This window comes from Rhinopithecus bieti, unplaced genomic scaffold (genome assembly GCF_001698545.2).
Source record: "Rhinopithecus bieti isolate Rb0 unplaced genomic scaffold, ASM169854v2 scaffold_52099, whole genome shotgun sequence".
In the NCBI taxonomy this organism is placed as follows: Eukaryota; Metazoa; Chordata; class Mammalia; order Primates; family Cercopithecidae; genus Rhinopithecus; species Rhinopithecus bieti.
Genome location: NW_016820939.1, coordinates 665,412 through 688,632, shown reverse-complemented (window position 1 = coordinate 688,632; position 23,221 = coordinate 665,412). Strand labels below are relative to the sequence as shown.

Genomic DNA, 23,221 nt, shown 5'->3' with positions numbered 1-23,221 from the left:
CTTTTCCCTCTCTAGTGAGTATTTATAAATTGACTACACTTATCCTAACTTGCATTAAATAGTTTGTTTTACTTTTCAAACATCCTTAAGGCAAAGGTATGTTACTAAATTATCTTAGTACAGACTCGACAAACCATTTGATACAAATGGAAACACACATTAAATTTGTAATCATTTTAACTTACCTCTGTTTAAGAGGCTGTTACAATTTTGGCTGAGGTTGAAACACTGAATATAGTCCTTGATAGCTCTATTCTTACCCCTGATAAGGTCTTTTATCTCCCTCTCCATGCAATTTAAATTGCTGACTTGCTAACTACAATGTTTCCATACTAGCAGACATAATTTGTCATTCTATCTCCTCTTTCAAAAGACTGCAGCATGGATGTTGCAAATATTCTAGTTAACTCACACTAGCAGAGATCTGCTTTTCAGGGTCAAACGTGTCACTCCTCTGACCAGCAATAGTGGCCCCCTAGGCAAGTTTTCTCAATTCTCCAACTCAATCCCCACTCTTCTCCCTCCCCTTTCCTCACCACTTACTATCGCTCACTTTCTCCTTTTTCTCTTTCTCTGCATCCCTCGCTCTACCCCTGCCTTTGCTGCTCACACTTTCTCTCTCTTGACTTGCAGGGCTGGCACACAGTAAGTGATCAATAAAACACTATTGCATTCCTGTTGGCATTATTCTTCATAACACTTCTGTGGAGGCACCTGAAGAGTCCCTGATGGCAGTTCCTCACATGACCCTCCCAATGAAGATGCTCAACCTGCTTTCAACCCAATAGCACCCACCCCTAGGGCTCTTTGGTGGACAGTGATAACAGTGGGAAAGGAGACAGGTTGGGCTGTTGGGTGGCTATCAATCTGAGAGGGGTCCTGAGTTCACTTGTTTGTTCACTGACTGACAGAACCAACAAATGTATCCTGAGTATCTGCTCTAAGCCAGGTACTAAGAAAAAAGAGAGTGGGCCGGATGTGGTGGCTCAATCCTGTAATCCCAGCACTTTGGGAGACCAGGGTGGGCTGAATGCTTGTGCTCAGTTCAAGACCAGCCTGGGCAACATGACAAGACCCCGTCTCTGCTAAAAATAAAAATAAATGGCCAGGTGTGGTGGTGCATGCCTGTGGTCCCAGCTACTCTACTCAGGAGGCTGAGGTGGGAGGATTGCTTGAGTAGGGATGCAGGTGGGGGCAGCTGCGGGGGTGATGTAGGTTGCAGTGAGCTGAGATTGCACCACTGCCCTCCAGCCTGGGTAACACAGCAAGGCCCTGTCTCAAAACACACACAAAAAAATAAATAGAGTGAAGAAAAGACTCTTGCTACCACTGAGCTTACATACTACAGAAGGTAAGCAAAGACACATTCAGTAAAATAGATGTTAGAAAAGCAAAATGGGAGTATAGAGTGCAGAGAGGAATCAAGGTAGGGTACTGCAGTTTTATGTAGGGTGGTCAGAGAACACAACATTTGAGCAAAGACTTAAAGTGAGGGGCAAGCCATGGAGATCTGTAATGAAAAAGGGTCCTCGAGACTGATAAGTAGAAGACGGAAGGAGTGAGCAATGCCCTAGGTCTCACCGCTCAGGAGCACTACAGATTCTTGGGTAGGTGAATGGGGTTCAAAGTGAGAGAGACCATAGCTTCTGAGGAATCGAGCCCCTGGACACAGCCAGGGACCTATCTGTGCAACTAAAACCCTTAACTTCGTGAGAGGCTTGATCTTTCCCCACAGAGGGAGAGAGGGGCAGGAAGACTGCATCATGAGATTACTGACTGATACCTCAGTTGTGTCTCACAACAAGGATCAAAGTCAGCCTAAGCAAGGCTGTTGAGGGTGATGTGTGATTTCCACAGCTGTATGAAGAGCCCAGATACACACTACAATACGTTATGAATATTAGGTTATGTTAGGTTCAAATGGTGGCCTACTATAGTCAGGAAATTATTATTCTAAACCACCACTAAGAAAGGAATTTAGCGTATGCTTCAATTTAGCAATTCTCCTTTAAGGAATCATTCCTTAAAATACAGTCACATGTGTACGAGGAGGTATGTGCAATAAAATATTGCTTGTAAGAGTAAGAAAACTGGTAACAACCTAATACATATCATTTTAAAAATGGCTAATTATGATACATCATAATGAGATGCCTTAAAACATCAAAAAGAACCACATAGGTTTATCTAAGCAAGATCTAAATAAAATGTACAATGTGAGCCAAGTTTTTTGTTTGTTTGTTTAATGCTTTATTATTAAGTTTATGCATACACACAAAGTTTGGAATAGCATATACCAAACTGTTAATAGTAGTTTTCTGGAAAGGGAAGAGATTTGGTGAAGAGGCCAGAGCAGGAGATGTAAAAGGGCATCTTCACCTTTTATTCTGTTATGATATCAATCTTTCAATATAATCCTCCAAGGGCCAAGCATGGTGGCTCACGCCTGTAATCCCAACACTTTGGGAGGCCGAGGTAGGAGGACTACTTAAGTTCAGGATCAGCCCTCGCAACATACTGACATCTTGTCTCTACAAAAAATAAAACAATTAGCTGGGCATGGTGGCACATGCCTGTAGTCCTAGCTACTGAGGAGGCTGAGGCAGGAGGACAGGTTGAGCCCAGGAAGGAGGAGGCTGCAGTGAACCGTGATCTGTGCCACTGCACTGCAACCTGGGTAACAGAGCAAGACTCTGTCTTATTAAAAAAAAAAAAAATTGGGAAAGGCTGGGCAAGGTGGCACATGTCTGTGGTCCCAGCTACTCAAAAGGCTAAGGTGAGAGGGTAGCTCGAACCCTGGAGGTGGAGGCTACAGCGAGCTATGATCACACCACTACACTTCAGCCTATGTGAAAGAGCAAGGCCCTGCCTCAAAAAAAAAAAAAAAGGAAAAGAAAATAGGGAAGATACTAACTTGGCTCTATTTAAAAACAGAGTAGTGCTTGTACAGCAGAAAGACGCTAGGCTCAAGTGAGCTGCATGATCGCCTTGGACAAGTTAAGCTCTATCAGCCTCTGCGCCCCTACGTGTAAAACGGAGCGCTTCCTACCTAGAGTAACGGAGAAGCATATATCGTATCACCGAGCTAAAATACCTAGCACACTGACACATCGTAGCAGCTATATCCACATTAAATTTTATGTGAATGATGCAAACTTTATTTCATTTTGGAATGTTCCATGGCAGGAATGTACATTACTAAGTGACCCTTCTATAGTCCTCCTTCTCTTGCTTACCAAATTTATTCAGAAATTAAAGTGTCATGTGTATCAAATTGCTTTTCTTCCCCAAATAAACAATTCACAATTCAAGAATGTGTATACACATACATGTGTGAGTATATACACATATATGTAACTTTTATGGACACTCACACCACATACATATAGAGAGAGAAAAAAAGAGAGAAGATGAATATAAAAAGTGACTCAAGATGTTTTGAAATATTCTGTTCACTTAGGTCATTAAGTGCCTCCAAACCTAGTACACTCTGGGGAATCTACTCTCAAGAGTCTTTATGACATGCTGGTAGAAGATCCGCTTTGCAACCAGCTATAAGACCTCCAGGCCGGATGCAGTGGCTCACGCCTGTAATCCCAGCTCTTTGGGAGACCAAGGCGGGCAAATCACGAGGTCAAGAGATTGAGACCATCCTGGTTAACACGGTGAAACCCTGTCTCTACTAAAAATAAAAATTAAAAAAATGTAGCCCTGTGTGGCGTTGGGCGCCTGTAGTTCCAGCTACTTGGGGGGTAAGACAGGAGAATGGCATGAATCCATGAGATGCAGCTTGCAGTGAGCGGAGTCCACTGCACTCCATTCTGGGTGACAGAGCGAGACTCTGTCAAAAAAAAAAAAAAACCTCCAGAGAATTATTCTTCTTCTCTAAGGCCTCAGCTTTTTTATCAGTAATACAGGACTTCATGGGATTGTTGTCGGGTGACATAAAATAATATTTGTAAAAGTCTTAGCACAATGACTGGCTCATGGTAAACATTCAATAAATGGTAGTAGTTGTTCTAGTTATTTTTTTGGCTGGCCAAACCATGTGCTGCGGCAACTCCATACACTAGGGAAGCTTTATTTTCTTTTTTTTTTTTTTAACTGAGTCTTGCTCTGTCGCCCAGGCTGGAGTGCAGTGGCACAGTCATGGCTCACTACAACCTCCACCTTCTGAACTCAAGCAAACCTTCCACCTCAGCCTTCAGAGTAACTGGGACTACAGATGTGTGCCACCATGCCCGGCTAATTTTTTTGTTTTGTTTTGTTTTGTTTTTGAGGCAGAGTTTCACTCTTGTTGCCCAGGCTGGAGTGCAATGGCACGATCTTGGTTCACTACAACCTCTGCTTCGGGGTTCAAGCGATTCTCCTGCCTTAGCCTCTCGACTACCTGGGATTACAGGCATGCACCATCATGCCCAGCTGATTTTTTTGTATTTTTAGTAGAGACAGGGTTTCTCCATGTTGGTCAGGCTGGTCTCAAACTCCCAACCTCAGGTGATCTGCCCTCCCAGAGTGCTGGGATTACAGGCATGAGCCACCGTACCTGGCTAATTTTTGTATTTTTGTAGAGACAGGAGTTTGCCATGTTGTCCAGGCTGGTCCCGAAAATGCTGGTATTACAGGTGTGAGCAACTGTGCCCAGCCTGGGAACCTTTCAACTGGACAAACAGAGCAAGTAGTTCCCCAGTCCCAGGACCACAATCTAACTTCCAAAGGAGAATATGAGAAAAATTACTCTGTCCAGAGACCAGAGGCCTGTAAGCTGTTTAGTTCCTCATCATCTATACTTCTCCTTTACCCAGGAATAACAGTCTCTTGGTAATAGGCAATGTGTCAGGGATAAGTCATGGGTCATACATTCTGTTTTAGTCTGATTCTCTAGAACTCTACTCCAAGTAAAGAGATCTACCCCCTGGGAGAGATCATAATCTCCCAGGACCCCAAACTGATCTGATCATCTACAGTTCCTCTAGGCTCTCAATACATATGGACCTCACAAGCTCAGAAATCCATAAAGGAATACAATTTCCCCAACTATCTCTTCTTCCCTTTGAAGTTTTGTTCAGTGGGGTTCTGGAGCTACCCTACACTCAAGTACACATCCCACATGTTGTTGGCTCCCTCTGATCATTAGGCACTCAGCTCAATGACACATTCTCAGAGAGGCCTTCACTGACTCTCAAAGCTAATGTAACAATGCTGTCCCTCAAGGACTCTCTCCAGCCATAATGGAGTAGAGTACTCTCTACTCCATTATGCTTACTATATGGGTTAGGGATGTGTTTAGCTGCAAGTAACAACTGCTTAAATTAATAGAAGTTTATGTTTCTCCTATAGAAAGTCTAGAAGAGGGTGGCTACTTGGCATCCTGTTAGCTATGCAATGAGGGCATCAGGAACTCTGACTTTTTCTGCTCTGCCTATTTAGCATGTTGTCTTTATGCTTGTCATGGTACAGCTTATAAATGAGATATCTCATTCACATTCAAGGCATGAAGAGAAGGAGAAGAGGAAGGTGCGGCTCTGCCTGACATATTTGTCTATTTTTGTCAGAAAAGGAAAATCCTTCCCAAAAATCTTGACTAACAAAAAACCAGAACTAGGTCACCTGGGCTCTTCTAGCTTTAAAGGAAGCAGGTAAATCAAGATACAAACTGTCATCACTGGCTGAGAACAAACATGATCTGTTACTTAAGACTGGACAAATGTAGTCCCTTAGCAATTAAAGTTCTCTTAGTGACAACAAGAACAGGAATGGCTACTGAGGAGAAAAATAGCAGTGCTGGCTACACTTCTATGTTTTCATAGTACTTACTACTATATGGAGTTGACTTATGCTACATAAATAAATAAATGTTTATTGCTTATCTGTGACTCATTGCTTATCTGGACAGATGAGTCACCTGATTCTGTGTAACCATAAAGAAGCTGGGAAACACAGAAAAGCACATGGATATTGGTAGAAAATGTCTCTGTCTCATTCCCTGTGGGCTGGCAAAATATCATATAAGGCATTGTCCTCATTTCAGAATTTGGACCCTTACAAAAGTTTCTTGGAACAAACTCAAAGTTTGCAATTTATTCAAAGTAAACCAATTACTTCATCTTATGAGACAATATTTACCATAAAAAAAAAAAAAAAAAGACTGGAACACAATCTCTTCCTTCAGGAATAATAATAGCAAACATTTATGTAGCACTTACTATGCTCTGCTCCAAGAACTTGCCAGATCTTAGTTCCTTTAATCTGTTCAAGTAGTCAATAAAGGAGATACTGCTATACTGCTCGCTCCATTTTATAAGGAAAAAAAAAACAACGGAGGATTGGAAAGGTGTTGGGAGACAATTTCTCCATGGGTCTGTGGTATCTGTGCATATTTTTACAAGCAGAGGCATCAATTGTCTTTGTTTTGTTTCAGATTATCTTTTTCGAGACAGGGTCTTGTTCTGTTGCCTAGGCTAGAGTACACTGGAAGGATCTCAGCTCACTACAGTCTAGGTCAAGGCTCAAGCAATCCTCCTGCCTCAGTCTCCTGAGTAGCTGGGACTACAGGCATGCAACACCATGCCTAGCTATTTTTTATTTTATTTATTTATTTATTTATTTATTTATTTATTTATGAGACAGAGTCTTGCTCTGTTGCCCACGCTGGAGTGCAATGGCATGATCTTGGCTCACTGCAACCTCCACCCCCAAGCAATTCTCCTGCCTCAGCCTCCTGAGTAGCAGGGATTACAGGCATGTGCTACCACGCTGGGCTAATTTTTGTATTTTTAGTAGAGACAGGGTTTCGCCATGTTGGCCAGGCTGGTCTCAATCCTGACTTCAATGATCTACCCACTTTGGCCTCCCAAAGTGCTGGGCTTATAGGCATGAGCCACTGTGGCCAGCCCATCTGGCTATTTTTTTTTTTTTTTTTAATTTTTGTGGAGATGAGATCCCACTATGTTGCTCAGGCTAGTCTCAAACTCATGAGCTCATGCAATCCTCCCACATCATCCTACCAAAGTGCTACGATTACAGGCATGAGCCACTGCACCCGGCTGTTCCAAATTATCTTTAAAGATGTTTGTATGGTGAATAGCCTTGGAAAGTAGGGATAGTGTCCTAGCACTAAGGGCAGCATGTTTACTATGCAGTATAATCAAGATAAAACTCTCCCTTCACAGGTTTTGTTTGTTTTGAAACAGAGTCACGTTCTGTCACCCACGCTGGAGTGCAGTGGCACAATCTCGATCTCTGCTCACTGCAACCTCTGCTGCCTGGTTCAAACAATTCTCCTCCCTCAGCCTCCAGAGTAGCTGGGATTACAGGTGTCCACCACGATACCCGGCTAATTTTTGTATTTTTAGTAGAGACAGGGTTTCACCATGTTGGCTAAGCTGGTCTCAAACTCTTGACCTCAAGACCTTAGCCTTGACCACCCACCTTAGCCTTCCAAAGTGCTGGGATTAGAGGCATGAGCCACCATGCCCACCCAGTCCCTCCCTTCACGGGTTCTAATGATTAGGAAAAAAAAAAAAACAACAAGAACAAGATAAAATCTCCCTGTGAAGAGCAAATATGCTTACTGACAATTATAAAAGACTAGGGAGGCCAGGCGCAGCGGCTTACATCTGTAATCCCAGCACTTTGGGAGGCTGAGGCAGGTGGGTCACCTGAGGTAAGGAGTTCAAGACTAGTATGGCCAACGTGGTGAAACCCCCTCTCTACTAAAAATACAAAAATTAGGTGGGCGTGGTGACACATGCCTGTGATCCCAGCTATTCGAGTGGCTGAGGCAGGAGAACTGCTTAAACCTGGGAGGCTAAGGTTGCAGTGAGACGAGACTGCACCACTGCACTCCAGGCTGGGCAACAGAGTGAGACACTGTCTCACACACACAAAAAAAGATTAGGATTCCCTAAACTCAGGATTCCCTTCCTGTTAATGCAACCCACTGTTTTCGCATGTGTCACTTGGCTCTCTTCCTCTCTTTCCATAACCCTTTGGAAAATGGGGGCTTAGGAAACCAGAGTAAGAAAATGTTGATATTCTGGCTGCAGCTATCTTGATGAGTGATAAAGTCATTCATTCCTCTCTAACCCAGGGGTCCATGAAACTGTGGCAGGTTAGTTAGCTTGAGAGAAGAGTAAAATCTGAGACTTCACAGGTGTTGTTGCTGTTGTTTAAAGAAGGGGGTCTCACTTTGTTGTCCAGGCTAGTCTCAAATTTCCTGGGCTCAGATGACCCTTTTGCCTCTGCCTCCCAAAGTGCCAGAATTACAGGCATAAGCAGCATTGCTCGGTCAGCCTTCATAGTTCTTGAAAAAAGTAATTTGCCTAAGGTCTGACAGCTTAGTAGATAGCATATCCAAGATTCAAACCCAAGCTGTCTGACTCAGAAACCTTTTTAAACTCTCCGCTATACCGCAGTGGTTCTCAAAGTGTTGTTCCAGAAATAACAGCATCAATATCGGCCGCGAACACGTTACACATGCAAATTCTTGGGCATTACCCTAGACCTGCTGGATCAGAAACTCGGGGGATGGGTAAGAGGAGCACATCTGTGTTTTCATAAGCCTTTCAGGAGTACATTATAGGTCTGAGAACTACTGCCAGACTGCACATATTCACTGTATCTATAAGAGAGGAGGAAATGGTATGAGTATGTCCTGATTTTCATAGGGATATGCTCTCAAAAATTTATAAACTGAGCTTTCACAAGGTGAATAACAGTTTTCAAGCACTAAGGCAGCCAGTCTGTAAGGCCCTGTATTTAATTTTTAGAAAGGTAAGGATTCTTATCTAGTGCAAATAAGCACCATGTGTCTGTTAAATAGGTTTGCATAATTTTTTCCTTTGGAGGCACAAATGTTCAAAATCCTAAATGAAAATACTTGTTTTTATTCCCATAATGACCAGAAAGAATTACTTACCCAAGGAGAAACACTATTTATATTTTAGAGTCAAGCTGTAATTCTTGAAAAACAGGAAACCACACATCAACATAGCCAACACCGTGTACCATAGTAGAAAGGGCACCAGGCTTTGAGTCACAGAGTCAAGTCACTTAACTTCTTCAACTCAATTTCCTGATTTTTTTTTTTTTTTTTTTTTTTTTTTTTTTGGACGGAGTCTCACTCTGTCACCCAGGCTGGAGTGCAGTGGCCGGATCTCAGGTCACTGCAAGCTCCGCCTCCCGGGTTTACGCCATTCTCCTGCCTCAGCCTCCCAAGTAGCTGGGACTACAGGCACCCGCCACCTCGCCCGGCTAGTTTTTTGTATTTTTAGTAGAGACGGGGTGTCACCATATTAGCCAGGATGGTCTCAATCTCCTGACCTCATGATCCGCCCGTCTCGGCCTCCCAAAGTGCTGGGATTACAGGCTTGAGCCACCGCGCCCGGCCTAATTTCCTGATTTTAAAATGGAAAATGAATTCCAATTTCAGAGTCACAATTAGGCTTAAATGATTATGCCATGTGAAAGCTGTTGGTAAACAGTGAAGTGCCAATATAAGTTCCATCTGCATAGGCCCATTTTCTTTCTTCATCATGTTACCATCACAATTTCTCCAACGCTTAGGATACTGTCTGGCTCACAGAAGCTACTCAATACTTACACGGTATTAGGAATGAATATGAGACATTATATTAATGACGTAATTGATTCCTTCAGGCACTATTTGTCACAATAATCTCAGTCTTTTAATAGGAAAAAGTCACTCTAGCAAGAAATCCTTAGTCATGTTTAAAATGGGCCAGATAATTTAAGAAAATCAGCTGATTTTCTTCCCTTCGGGAATACTACTAAAGTTCTGTCCTAAGGCATACAACAGAAACTCCTATTAGCAACCCTGATGACCTTGGGAGTCTCATGGTGTCAAGTCTATAACAATCTGTTGCCCAGATATAAACAATCAGGAATAATGGATGTGTACCTACAAACAGCCACATATTTCACATTTATTTTCATGCTGTGGCAGAATTTTAATAAATGGATTACAGAGTTTATGTAATCGATTTTAAAATCTAAGATCCAAATCAACACTATTAAATAAGCTTCTACTGTGTATTTTAAAAAAGAGACTACTAGAAAGCAACTGCCAATTCAACATCACTTGGGAAGAGAAACTATTGTTGAATTTATTATTTAATGAGGAAAACATCACTTATGAAACTCTATATACTTATGGTAAATACAGTTCCTTTTTTCCTTTTCCTTTATTTTACTTTATTTATTTTTTTTTTTTTGAGATGGAGTCTTGCTCTGTGGCCCAGACTGGAGTGCAGTGGCATGATCTCGGCTCACTGCAACCTCCGCCTCCTGGGTTCAAGCGACTTTCCTGCCTTAGCCTCCCAAGTAGGTGGAATTACAGGAGCACACCATCATGCCCGGCTAATTTTTGTATTTTCAGTAGAGATAGGGTTTCACCATGTTGGTCAGGCTGGTCTCGAACCCCTGACCTCAAGTGATCCACCCGCCTTGGCCTCCCAAAATGCTGGGATTACAGGCATGAGCCACTGCGCCCGGCCCCATTGAGGTTCCTTAATTTGCACTCTCTCCAACATACTTTCTCAATCTCCCGCAAAATTAGTTAATGGTCTAGAGCCCTGAAATAAAGGAACTTTGGGCCCACAAATTACAGAGTTGAACATAGAACTCCATCAGCTTTTCAAAAAAATATTGAAAACAAGCTTACCCTTTCTAAGCTCAATTTTTTCACCCCTCTTTTCAACTTTCAAGGCAATATGAAACTTCAACTAAACAATCACCTGGCTAAAGTGACTTGTAGGCCAGGCATGGTGATTTCCACCTGTAATCTCAGCACTTGGGGAGGCAAAAGTGGAAGGACTGCTTGAGCCAGGAGTTCAAGACCCACCTGGGTAACGCAGGCAGACCCTCCTCCCCACCCCAATCCATCTCTACCAAAAGATTTTTTAAATTAGCCGGGCATGGTGACACATGCTTGTAATCCCAGCTATTTGGGAGGCTGAGGAGGGAGGATCCCATGAGCCCAGGAGTTGGAGGTTGCAGTGAGCTATGATTGTGCCACTGCACTCCAGCCTAGGTGACAGAGTAAGAACCTGTCTCAAAAATAAATAAATAAAGTGACTTGTAGAGGTGTCTGATAAAGACATAACTCATATATATGTATTTTAATTGAATAGTCTCTTCCAAATTTAATCCAAAATCTAATTAAGCAAGTATCTCAGTCAATTAAAAAAGTAACTTTCACCTCAACCAGCTCTCCGAAATTCAGTTAAACCAGAGAGGAAACAGAAGAGACAGCTAGTTTTGACATGGTCTTATTACCCTATAGTAGATTAGTGATTCTGGTGGCAAAAAATGCATGCCTGTTATGTATGTAGGAGAAAGCAATGTTTAAAATGGCCTGGACTTCTGTCATAAATTTTCAATCTCTAAATGATCTTTGTATGCTAATTTAACACACTGTTATTCTTCAAAATTATATTTTTGCAAAGTTGAAGAGTTAAGCAAAAGCCAAAGACACAAATTCAATTGTTACAGTGAATGAATAAGGCAGATTAATATTTAACAGTTCATTTTCTTGCAGGTGAAAAGCAAAAAATTCACAGCAGCACACCTGCAAGTCCCACATCTCCAGCCTCATCATCCTTGTAAGTTATATTTGAAAAAAGAAAACTCTCCAATATCTAAACTCATTTTCCCCAAAAGTCCCACTCTTCAATCTCTATTTGTCTCAAAGTGACCAAATCTATCCCAAATTATTTCCTTAGTTCTCTCCGTAAAAATAGCTTAATTCAAATGAGTTTCTCTAGTTTTACGTACTACTTATGTATTCTCTTGCTTTCTCTCCTCGTCTCCCCTTGGATCGTTTTCCTTTAGTTCTCACCACTGGTTTTCTGCATATTTATCTTCAAATATTCAAGTACAATACCTTCCAACATCCACAAGAGACAACACCTTGAAATTAAAGCAGGCAAACCATCCAGAGTTTTCCATTCTCCTGTGAATCTACTTCCAGAATATCCACTCAAGGAATCCTTCCCACTAAAGATGAAAGGCGAGCTAAGGAAATACATTAGACAGAGGAAGTAAACATTGAAACAGGGCCATGCCTAGGTATTCTTCAGTCCCAGAGAAATAAACCTAGACTCTTGGGTCCAAAGGTCTTTTTCGTGACTTTTATCCCCACCCAGAGGCCGACACTACTCAGGTCTGAGAGAAGTATCCCACGGCCACCTACCTTCTACACACACCGCAGGACCTTGCTCTGAAATAATCTTGCACAAGCCAAATTCTCCACGCCTCTCAGACTCCTACCTAATGTTTCTGTGCCTCAGTTTCTGAGCTCTTCTCACTTTGCAACTGTCCCAGGGAACACTGGGTCTTCGCCTTAATTTACAGGTTTGCACTGAAGGTTTTTAATCAGTCTGGTTTCCCCGTAAGTCACACCCCACAACGTGCACGAAGGGGGGGTTAAAATTATCTCCGCTCCGCCCTTAAATAAAACAAATCACTTGGCTGCAAGGCCTTCCCCCTCCCAACAGAGACTGGTTCACAGGATATTCAGACACATCTCCACCTCCAAAGCCAAGTGCCTTCCCGGGATGATTTGCATAACAATATGCGGGTGCTGGTGGTGGAGAAGCTCCGGGAAGAGAAAACTATCAGGACGGTATCGAACCGCCCTCAGGCCCGTCGCAGCTCCATTAATGTAACTACCATCACACTAAGGTAACGTGTGATTCACACTCTCCACCTTCTCTCCCCTCTCAATCCCCGGCTCCGGCGCTCGCACCGTCGGAGAGTAGGGGTGCGACGGTCACAGAGGATGGGACACCCGAGGGAAAAAAGCATTATCAGGAGAAATTAACCAGTCCCACACTCTGAAGACGCCTCTCCCTCTGTCCCAGAAGTAAGTCTCAGAATGTGGCTCCAACTCCTCCCCAGAGACTACGGACCACCGACACACGCCTCCCTCCTGCTCTCAGTGAGATGCGAAGGGAAGCCCTCATCTCTCTCCAGAACAGGCACAGGGGAGGGTCCCGGGGTGCAGGAGAGAAGAATCCCGCTTTTCCCCGCCCCTCCCCCCGAGAAACTTCTGGGACTCATTACGCAACTCAGGGAGCAGTTCCCAACAACAGGACAGCTCTCCACAAAACGCGGGGTGCACAGGCAAACGTCCGATTTGGGGGCTGGGGGTGAGGAAGGCGCATGAGTATCTGCCCGTGTCCCCGTCCCGTTTTTCTACGCGCTACCTGCCGCGGGATCGCAAGTAGGGCAGTGAGAGCTCTGCGCCCTCGCCCGTTCTCCCCGAAGGCTCCCACCGGAAAAGTGGGAAAGCCAGCGACTTGAGTCAGCTTGCTGGGAAGCCGGCAGAGAGGCGGGGAGAGCCTAGGCTTCCGAGAAGTCCGCGGCGGCGGCGTCGGGGGCCAGGCAGACAGACTCCCAGCCCTGGGGGGCGCAGGGCTGCGCTCACCTTCCAGACCCTTCCGTCCTCTAGTCCCGGGTCGGGCGCCCTCGTCACCTCCGCCCTCCCCTGACCTGTTGCGGTGGGAAGGGGCGCGAGTGCAGACAACGCAAAGGAGCGCGTCCTGCCGGGGATCGGCTGCGGAACCGCGGAGGAAAGGGTGCAGCTGCGGCCGCAACGCGCGCAGGCGGCGGCCGAGTGCGCAGGGGCTGCGCGCGCCCGTCGCTCGCTAGCTGGCTGGGAAGCTCCGTGCGCCGGCCGCCCGGGACGCCCCGAGGCCACGCCCTCCGCGCGAGGCCCCGCCCCTCACGCCCCACCTTCTCCCGAGCCGCGGTACCGGGTTCCGCCCCGGCCCGAGCCCTCTAGCTGGCGCCACCCAAGCGGCCAGGGACGTCGCGGCCCTCCCGGGATTGGTGGGAGGATCGTGGGGGAGCGGCAGCTCAGGACGGAATACGGCAGTGACCGCCCCGGTCGCGAGGGTGATCCTGCCCCGGGTTGCTGTAGGGGCGCAAGAACCCTTTCACTTTACGGCGAGATTAAGCTCAGGGTCAAGTGCTGAGCAAAAAGTGTCAAGAAGCCTTTTTGCAGCCTCCTGTACTATTGAAACAGATTCTGTGCCCTTTAAAGGAGATAATAACTAACATCTGGGGAGCGCTTTACAATTTAGAAAAGGCCTTTCACACACAGGCCTGTTTTATCTTCACAACAATCTTATAAAACAGATATATTGTTCCCATTTCCCAAATAATGAAACCGAAGCGCTGAAAAGTAAGTGTTGTGCTCAATGTCACAGGCTACTAAGTGGCATGGGAAACCAGGTCTCCTGAATGTCGCCTCCGGGTTTCTGCCCTCCACCAGCCCAACCTCAGAAAATTCTAATAGGTTCAGGGGGCTTTGACAAATAGACCGTTGGGAAGAAGGGGAAACTTCAGGTCTAGTTAAGTCGCTGCCCGATTCCTGTTCCTGTTGTGAACATACCAAGGAAAGCAACAGGCTGTCTTCATTGTGTGGTTGCACCTTCCTTCCTGAAAGGGACGCAGAAAGATTACATCAAATGGCCTAGATGAGATTTCACCTCCAATATTTTATAGTTTAAAATGGGTGAAATTATTTGGATGAAGAAAAGCACCTTACTTAAATTTAATATAATATGTAATGTAAATTGGTATAATGTATGCAAATAAGCCCCTCCCTGCCTTCTGTTCTTTCCTCTTTTTAATTTTGTCTCTGCTGCTCTGCGCCTCAACTCTTTTATTGTCCACATAATTGAAAACCTAATTGATGGATATTTGCAATTCCAAATTAAACCTTTGGCTACTTGACTTAATTTTCCGTGGATTGTTTTCCAAAATATAACTCTTCACCCTACTCCATATCCTCCTATCGGGAGATTGGTTTACCTAGACAGCTAAAATAATTAAGGTGTCCCTGATGAAACCTGGTGGTGTATCTATCTAGGATGAAAGTTTTGGTCATCCCTGAGCAGGATGGGACAGTAGTCACCTCTTACAAAGTGTTGTGCACCTTTTAAAGGTTTCTAACAGAGACTGATCTCTATTCTAATCAATAACAAATATTTTAACGTTTTTGCTATATAATGAATACATTTCATTGTGAAACATATATTAGCATGGTAATATAATCTGAAAACTTTTACCGCTTCTATCTAAAATGTTTTCCTTTTTTGTGTTCTTTTTGTATCATCCCATAGTATCTCCTATAGGGCTCTTCAAACTGTGGTCAACTTAGTAAATGATGTTGACAGTGGAAGTGTGATAATTTTATTTTCCTGCCTTTGGAATTGAAGAAGGTAATTTTGCAAAAATTTTGTTGAAGATGATGTAACTTTGGTTCAGAGAGTAGCTCATTCCATTTATATAAATATTCTTAAGGCAGTGTGCTAGGTGACAAGCCATATTGATGACAAAGACAGAGCTCCTATTTTCATGACATTCCAGTGTGGTAGCAGAAACAAGCAAGTGAATAAATAATTCCAATACACATTTCTATTGATTTATTTCCTGAATGGTGACTGGCTATTTAAAAGACTAAATCAAATTAATTTTCTCATAATGAATAAAAAAGGATAGTCATGACAGTGAGTTATTATTATTATTATTATTTTTTTTTTTTTGAGACGGAGTCTCGCTCTGCAGCCCAGGCTGGAGTGCAGTGGCCAGATCTNCTCATTCCATTTATATAAATATTCTTAAGGCAGTGTGCTAGGTGACAAGCCATATTGATGACAAAGACAGAGCTCCTATTTTCATGACATTCCAGTGTGGTAGCAGAAACAAGCAAGTGAATAAATAATTCCAATACACATTTCTATTGATTTATTTCCTGAATGGTGACTGGCTATTTAAAAAGACTAAATCAAATTAATTTTCTCATAATGAATAAAAAAGGATAGTCATGACAGTGAGTTATTATTATTATTATTATTTTTTTTTTTTTAAGATCGGAGCTCGATCTGCAGCCCAGGCTGGAGTGCAGTGGCCAGATCTCAGCTCACTGCAAGCTCCGCCTCCCGGGTTCACGCCATTCTCCTGCCTCAGCCTCCCGAGTAGCTGGGACTACAGGCGCCCACCACATCGCCCGGCTAGTTTTTTGTATTTTTTAGTAGAGACGGGGTTTCACCGTGTTCGCCAGGATGGTCTCGATCTCCTGACCTCGTGATCCGCCCGTCTCGGCCTCCCAAAGTGCTGGGATTACAGGCTTGAGCCACCGCGCCCGGCCTTGAGTTATTATTTTTTAAAATGTCTTTCTTCTGCGGGTCACTTTATATAAATAGTCAATAAGAAGGCTATTTTAAAAAATGATTACACTATATCTACTTTAAAATTTTTTTGTATCTACTTTTAAATTTCAGACATAAACAAAAGGAGAGTAATTATGTAATGGAGTTGCACATATTTAGCTTTGTTAGCTACACTTTCCTCCATCATCTTCCTTACAGGAATTCTTAAATTACATTTTTAGCACACTCAGTGAAATTCCAGCACTTTCTTAATTTTGACAACCTAGTCTCATACATTTCAGATGATATTTCTAATAAGGTGAAGCATGTTTCTGACATAGGTGCTTTTTTTTTTTAACAGAACCCCCTACACCCCCCCAAAAAAATCTCCCTTTTGAATATGATGATGGGACTTTTTAGCTGCTGCTTCGTATAAGGGCTCCTAGGATATTACCTGACAATTTTCAGCCATGGTTTTACTTAAAATTTAATAACAAATTAGTAAAACCCCTGGGACTCATAGACACTCACAGGATGTATTCTCAGAGCACCTAAACAGCCCATGAGGAGGGAAAACAACATTAAGATAGAGGCAGGTGAGGAACGTGCCCAGTCTCACAACATGGACATCTGTTTGGTCAAACTGAAGTACTTCTAAACTCTGCAGTTGTGCAAGATCCAAGCGTTTTAAGCCAGCAGTTTAAATTATGTTCTTCCAAATGACTGCATGTATATCGCAAAGGGCATTAATTTCTTCCCCCAAAGTATATAAATAAATCTTTTTCTTTTCTTTTCTTTTTTTTTTTTTTTTTGATGTGAAGTTTCATTCCTGTTGCCCAGGCTGGAGTGCAATGGCGCAATTTCAGCTCACCACAACCTCCGCCTCCTGGATTCAAGCAATTCTCCTGCCTCAGCCTCCCAAGTAGCTGGGATTATAGGTATGCGCCCCCGTGCCCAGCTAATTTTGTATTTTTAGTAGAGACGGGTATTTCTCCATGTTGGTCAGGCTGGTCTCGAACTCCCAACCTCAGGTTATCTGCCTGCCTTGGCCTCCCAAAGTGCTGGGATTACTGGTGTGAACCACCACACCCGGCATAAATAAATCTTAACCTGAGCATATACTTATGATTAAAGATAGAATAAGGCCAGGCACGGTAGATTATGTCTATAATCCCAGCACGTTGGGAGGATGAGGCAGGAGGATCACTTGAACCCAGGAGTTCAAGACCAGCCTAGGCAACATAGTGAGATCCTGTATCTGCAGAAAGCAAAAACATTAGCTAGGCATGGTCATGCACAACTACTTGGTGAGGTCCCAGCTACTTCAGGGGCTGAGGTAGGGGGATAACTTGAGCCCTGGAGATCGAGGATGCATTGAGGTATGATCATGCCATGCCACTGTACTCCAACCTGGGTGATAGAATGAGACCCTGCCTCAAAAAAAAAAAAAATTATATATATAAAATTAAACAGCCAATGCGCACTCAGGGGAAAGTGGTGTAGATGAGGAGAGGGAGATGCTGGCACTGAGGAGGGAGGAAAAAGGAGGAAAGATTAGTCTAAGCCAGGTTAAGGGAAGTAGAGGAAGGCCCAGTTCCCAAAAAGGAACACAAACCAAGAGGAGGAGCAGGATTTCAAGGCAAAGATTATGAGGAGGGCAGTGATATGAAATAGGACAGGAAAGGTCAGCCAGAAACTGATAGTGAAGGGCCCTACATGCCAACCTATGGAACTTTCCTTTCATCCTAAATGCAGTGGGTAGGAGACTGATTTGATCATGCTGCGTTTTAGAAAGATTACCAAGACTGCCACATGAAAGTGGATTGGAGATAGGCTACAATTATAATCCCTAAGGTTATGCAAGAAAATGTACAGAAAGCCAGGTATAGATTGTGGGCAGATAGAGAAATTCTTAGTTATCTGTCTCTATCGGGGAGGCAGATATGCAAATGTGAACCTGCTGTAAGAAGAACCAAGTGCACAATTATTATAATTAAAATAACTGTCTGTATTTTGTGATGAATACTTTGCAGAAAACTTGATTCCTAGTGACCTGACATCACTTTTTCTAACAAATACGAGGTTCATATTGTATGTGAATTTTTCTTCATTGCTACACACTACTTCTCAATCCCAGTGGGGACTGTGAATGCTTTTTAGTCATGTAGTTGTAAACTGAGTTCACATTTAAAATAGTAATTTGCAAAATTGCAGTGCAGCTGGAACAAAACACAATGTGAGCACAATAATATTTTTTCATCCCGCAAAACAAATGTAGGGATTTAACTGAGTTTCCACAATTTCCCAGACATTGTACACATATAACTTTGTTTAATCTCCTTGAAAATGTGAGTGTATTGTCTCGTTCATAAATAAAGAACCTCAGAGAGATATTTCATCTTGATCATGATTATATAACCAATTGAATAGTAGAAGCAGAATTTGAACTCAGCTCTTCCGTGGCTGAAAGACATGTTCTTAACATACATAAAATTAGATCAATATAAGTGTTTCAACTAATATCTGTTAGCATGAAATTCACATCAGCAGGCTCAAGGGAGCTGACAGTGGGGTTTTCATGCTGACAGTTATATCTGGAGGACTAAATAAGAAGAGGAAAAGGAAACCTGAATGATTATGGGAAACTCAAATAGTTGAGAAGTGGGAAGGAAAAGAAATGATAGACAGGGTTAGACTAGAAAAGTTAAGTTACAGTGCCCCGGTGGAGCAGGATTGGAGGTAAGAGCACCCTAAAGACTATGGCACAACTTCAAGAACTCGGCCCTCAATACTACAATTCATGCCAACCCACATCTCTCTTCTAAGTTCCAGACTATCAGCCTCATTGGTTTGCAAGAAATTCCATGTGGTTGTCCCACAGGCAAAATAAATTCAATGTATCTAACATGGAACTTATACTATCCAATTCCTGTTATTTGGTTCCCAACTTTTGTTAATGGTGCCATTATAGACTCAGGATTCTGATTCAAGTGTCCATTACTTACCAAGTCATATTTAACTTTCCTCTTAAATTTCTCCCTTCCTTATGAGTTATCTTCCCTTTTGTTTGTTTTATTTCTTTATTCTTGTATTAAATAGCTACTAAGTGTCAGGTACTAATTCTGCTCAATTCTGGGGATATAAAGAGAAATAAGAGAATAACCTTGTTCTCAGAGAGTTCATATCTAGAAGGAGAGTGTGATAGGCTGAAGTCTAAGATGGCTCCCAAGATTCCCAATCCTGTGTGATTTCATTTCTTCTCCTTGAGTGTGGATGGGCCTGACTGAACCAGGTGAGCTCTGTTTTGCAAAGAAGATCTAGGAGCCAAAGAAGGAGTAAGTCAGAGAGATCCAAAGCTGCAGCAGATTCTCTTCTGTTGGCCCTAAAGGAGCAAATTACCATGCTGTACAGAGGCCATATAGCAAGGACATGAAAGCATCCTCTGGGAGCTGAGCATAGCCTCTGGCCAACAACTAGTAAAAATTCAAAAAATAAAAAAGGACCACAGTCATATGACTGCAAAGAAATGGTTTGTGCCAAGGGAACTTGAAAATGAACTTTCCCTAGTCAAGCCTCCAGATGAAGATGTATCTGGCTACACCTTGATTTCATCCTAGAGAGATCCTGAGAGAGGACCCAGATAAAATGTGCTGCAAGTCTAACCTACAGAAACTGTCAGGTAACGAATGGGTGTTGTTTTTGACTGTTAAGTTTGTGGTAATTTGTTATGCAGTGAAAGAAAACTCATATGGAAAGATAAAAGAATAAATCTGTGTCTTGCTCAGTGCTAGGCTAAAGGCATGCATGATAGAGCGTAGGAGGCTATCAGAGCACAGACAGGGACATCCAACAAACACTAACGGACTTGGGGAAGTAATCCCGGCAGAGGTAGTAACTAAGATGAATTCTAAAACCAAAGAGGGAGAAGAGAGAAGGAGAAGGAAGGAGGAAGAAAAAAATTTTTTGAAAGAAGAAAAGAAAACCAAAGAAAAGAGGAAGCTGGGGAAAATGTGTGTGATCAAACGGGGACATGAAACTTCATAGGCAGAGGGAGTTAAATATCTACAAGTCCCAAAGTCATAGAGTTCATAGTGACCTTTAGAAACTAAAAAGACGTCAATATGTCTAAATTCGGGGACAAATGGTAAAAAATGAGGATGGAGATTTACAAAGAAAAAAAGAACGTTTACCATTTACTGATTGACTATGTGGAAGCCCACAGTGTCAGCTCATCCTGCCTTACCACAACCCCAAGTCAGAGATGGATGGCACAAGTCATTTGCTCGTTTGCCTCAAATCTAGTCTAGTCTAGTCTAGGTGCGCTTCCTCTACTCTGCCTTCAGTCACGGAGCGGATTCTCCCAAACCACCTTTTCAGGGCTTCTTTGCTGAGAAACTGGCTTCTGGGTGGGTTTGGCCAATGGCAGGCACTGGGAGGAGATAGAAGGGCAGGAAGAGAGGCAACTCCTGGGTATTTCTCTTCTTTCTCTGCTCTGGGCAATGGCTCTGGCCCAGTGGCAGCACCTCCTCTGTAGCCCCAGCTTCTACAGATCCCAATGAACAGCTCTGCCTCCTGAGCTCCTGTAACACTCAGTTCTCCCTTAGTCCCCACCTTAGGGTGGCAGTTGCTTAATCCCTGAGTAGTCTGACCTTCCCCTTTTGGGTCTTTCGGTATTAAGTTCTCTCCACTGAACTACCTGGCGTGAGTGTTATTTTTGTAACTGGATTCTCACTGAATCACCATGTTTGACAAATGGAGAGCTATGAATCAGAAAGATTGAGCAACATGCCTAACGTCACACAGCTGGGATGTTGTGGGGCTGGGGTGTAGACATTTGTTTGGCTGTGAAGCCTCTCTCTCTCCACCCAGCTGCATTGTCTCTCAGAAGCTTTCCATCACCATTCTGAGTCAGCTCCTTAGAACTTCACCATAACAGCAACCTCCACTCTCAGATGAATCTTCCTTAATTATGCCTCTAGTCGTGTGATATATGTGGCAATTGCAAAGGGAATTCAGTATCAAATCCTCATTCTATACTCCAGACTTTCCGGAATTTTTTTTTTTTTTTTTTTAGATGGAGTCTCGCTCTTATTGACCAGGCTGGAGTGCAGTGGCATGATCTCGGCTCACTGCAACTTCCACCTCTTGGGTTCAAGCAATTCTCTGCCTCAGCCTCCTGAGTAGCTGGGATTACAGGCGCCTGCCACCAAGTCCGGCTAATTTTTCTGTTTTTACTAGAGACAGGGTTTCACCATTTTGCATTTTGGCCAGACTGGTCTTGAACTGTTGACCTTGTGATCCACCTGCCTCGGCCTCCCAAAGTGCTGGGATTACAGGCGTGAGCCACCGTGCCTGGCCCCAGAATATTTCTTTCTTTCTTTCTTTCTTTCTTTCTTTTTTTTTTTTTTGAGATGGAGTCTAGCTCTGCCGCCTGGGCTGGAGTGCAGTGGCCGGCTCTCAGTTCACTGCAAGCTCCGCCCCCCAGGTTTACACCATTCTCCAGCCTCAGCCTCCCGAGTAGCTGAGACTACAGGCGCCCGCCACCACGCCTGGCTAGTTTTTTGTATTGTTTAGTAGAGACGGGGTTTCACCTTGTTAGCCAGGATGGTCTCGATCTCCTGACCTCGTGATCCGCCCGTCTCGGCCTCCCAAAATGCTGGGATTACAGGCTTGAGCCACCGCGCCCGGCCTGAAGCTTATTTCTTTATTCATGTATTCATTCATTCAGCAAGCCTGGGGCAGGGTACATTCTAGGCCCTTAGGAGAGAAAATAGAACACGATGACTCCTGTCTTCTAGAATGGGGGTGGGCATAATTTTTCTGTAAAGGGCCAGATAGTAAACATTTTAAGTTTTGTGGGCCACATGGTCTCTGTCACAACTACTCAACCCTGCTATTATAGCACAAAGGCAGCCATAGGCAGTACATAGAGAATGAATAGACTATTCCAATAAAACTTTATTTACAAAAGTGAGTGTTAGGTTGTAGTTTGCCATGGTTTGTTGAGCCCCTCCTCTAAAAACTCACAGCTAAACAGATGGAAAAGCCAGCAGAAAATGATAATGCATAAAACATATCAAAGAAATATGGAAGATTGTACAGTAGGCACATGTGACAACAATAACATAAACATACCCTGAGAATGAACCTGTATGGCAGATGCACCTGACAGCAATAACGTAAGCATACCCAGAGAATGACCCTGTATGGCAGACTCACCTGACAGCAATAACGTAAGCATACCCTGAGAATGACCCTATGGTCTAAGAAGAATGTGTGTTTGGAGTTCCAAACTAAGGAATCCAGGAGTGGCCAGCCCAGAGATTCATTCCTTATCTATGAGGACCATAGCCTGCAGCCTATTCCATGGAATGCAGGCTGTACAGGGAATGGAGGCTCTCTTTTGTTTTGGGTTAAATGAAGATTGCCAGGTGGAGGTTGCTAGGGAAGTGTGTTAAGTGAAAATGCCATATAAATTGCATGCTTTTTACAATTGGTTGTGGTTCTCCTGTCCAGCCCACCAACACTAGACCACCCTGTATTTCAGTCCCCTCTAAACCCTGTCTTGTTTGCAGGCTCCAAGTCTCTTCTTCAGCCTCTCAAACATTGTGCCATCCCTAATGAAGTCAACGGGGGTCCAGCATGACAGGATGGAAGTACAAGTGTCAGCATCTATGTGGGTCCCAAGAGGGAAGTTAGAAACAAAAAGGAAGAAGAGAACATAGGCCAGGCAGGGTGGTTCATGCCTGTAATCCCAACACTTTGGGAGGCCAAGGTAGGCGGATCACCTGAGGTCAGGAGTTCAAGACCAGCGTGGTCAACATGGCGAGAGCCCGTCTTTACTAAAAAATACAAAAAATTAGCCAGGCATGGTGGTAGGAGCCTGTAATCCCAGCTACTTGGGAGGCTGAGGCAGGAGAATTGCTTCAATCTGGGAGGCAGAGGTTGCAGTGAGCTGAGATTGTGCCATTGCGCTCCAGCCTGGGAGACAGAGTGAGACTCTGTCTCAGAAAAAAAAAAAAAAAACAAAAAAAGGAAGT

General features: G+C 43.6%; 1 protein-coding gene across 7 annotated transcripts in view; it reads right to left on the bottom strand.

The window, feature by feature from the left end:
* The window catches only part of AFF1 (ALF transcription elongation factor 1), a 218,731-nt gene extending 205,017 nt beyond the window's left edge, over window positions 1-13,714 (bottom strand). For 4 of the 7 annotated variants that reach the window (XM_017860038.1, XM_017860045.1, XM_017860042.1 and 1 more), the window contains exon 1: window positions 13,451-13,713. The gene's annotated coding sequence lies outside the window, so the exon portion shown is untranslated. Of the gene's footprint in view, window positions 1-11,905; window positions 11,925-12,214; window positions 12,405-13,450 lie in introns of those variants that run through there. The other 3 variants (XM_017860043.1, XM_017860039.1, XM_017860040.1) reach the window with 3 other exon arrangements.
* Between the last annotated feature and the right edge of the window lie 9,507 nt (window positions 13,715-23,221).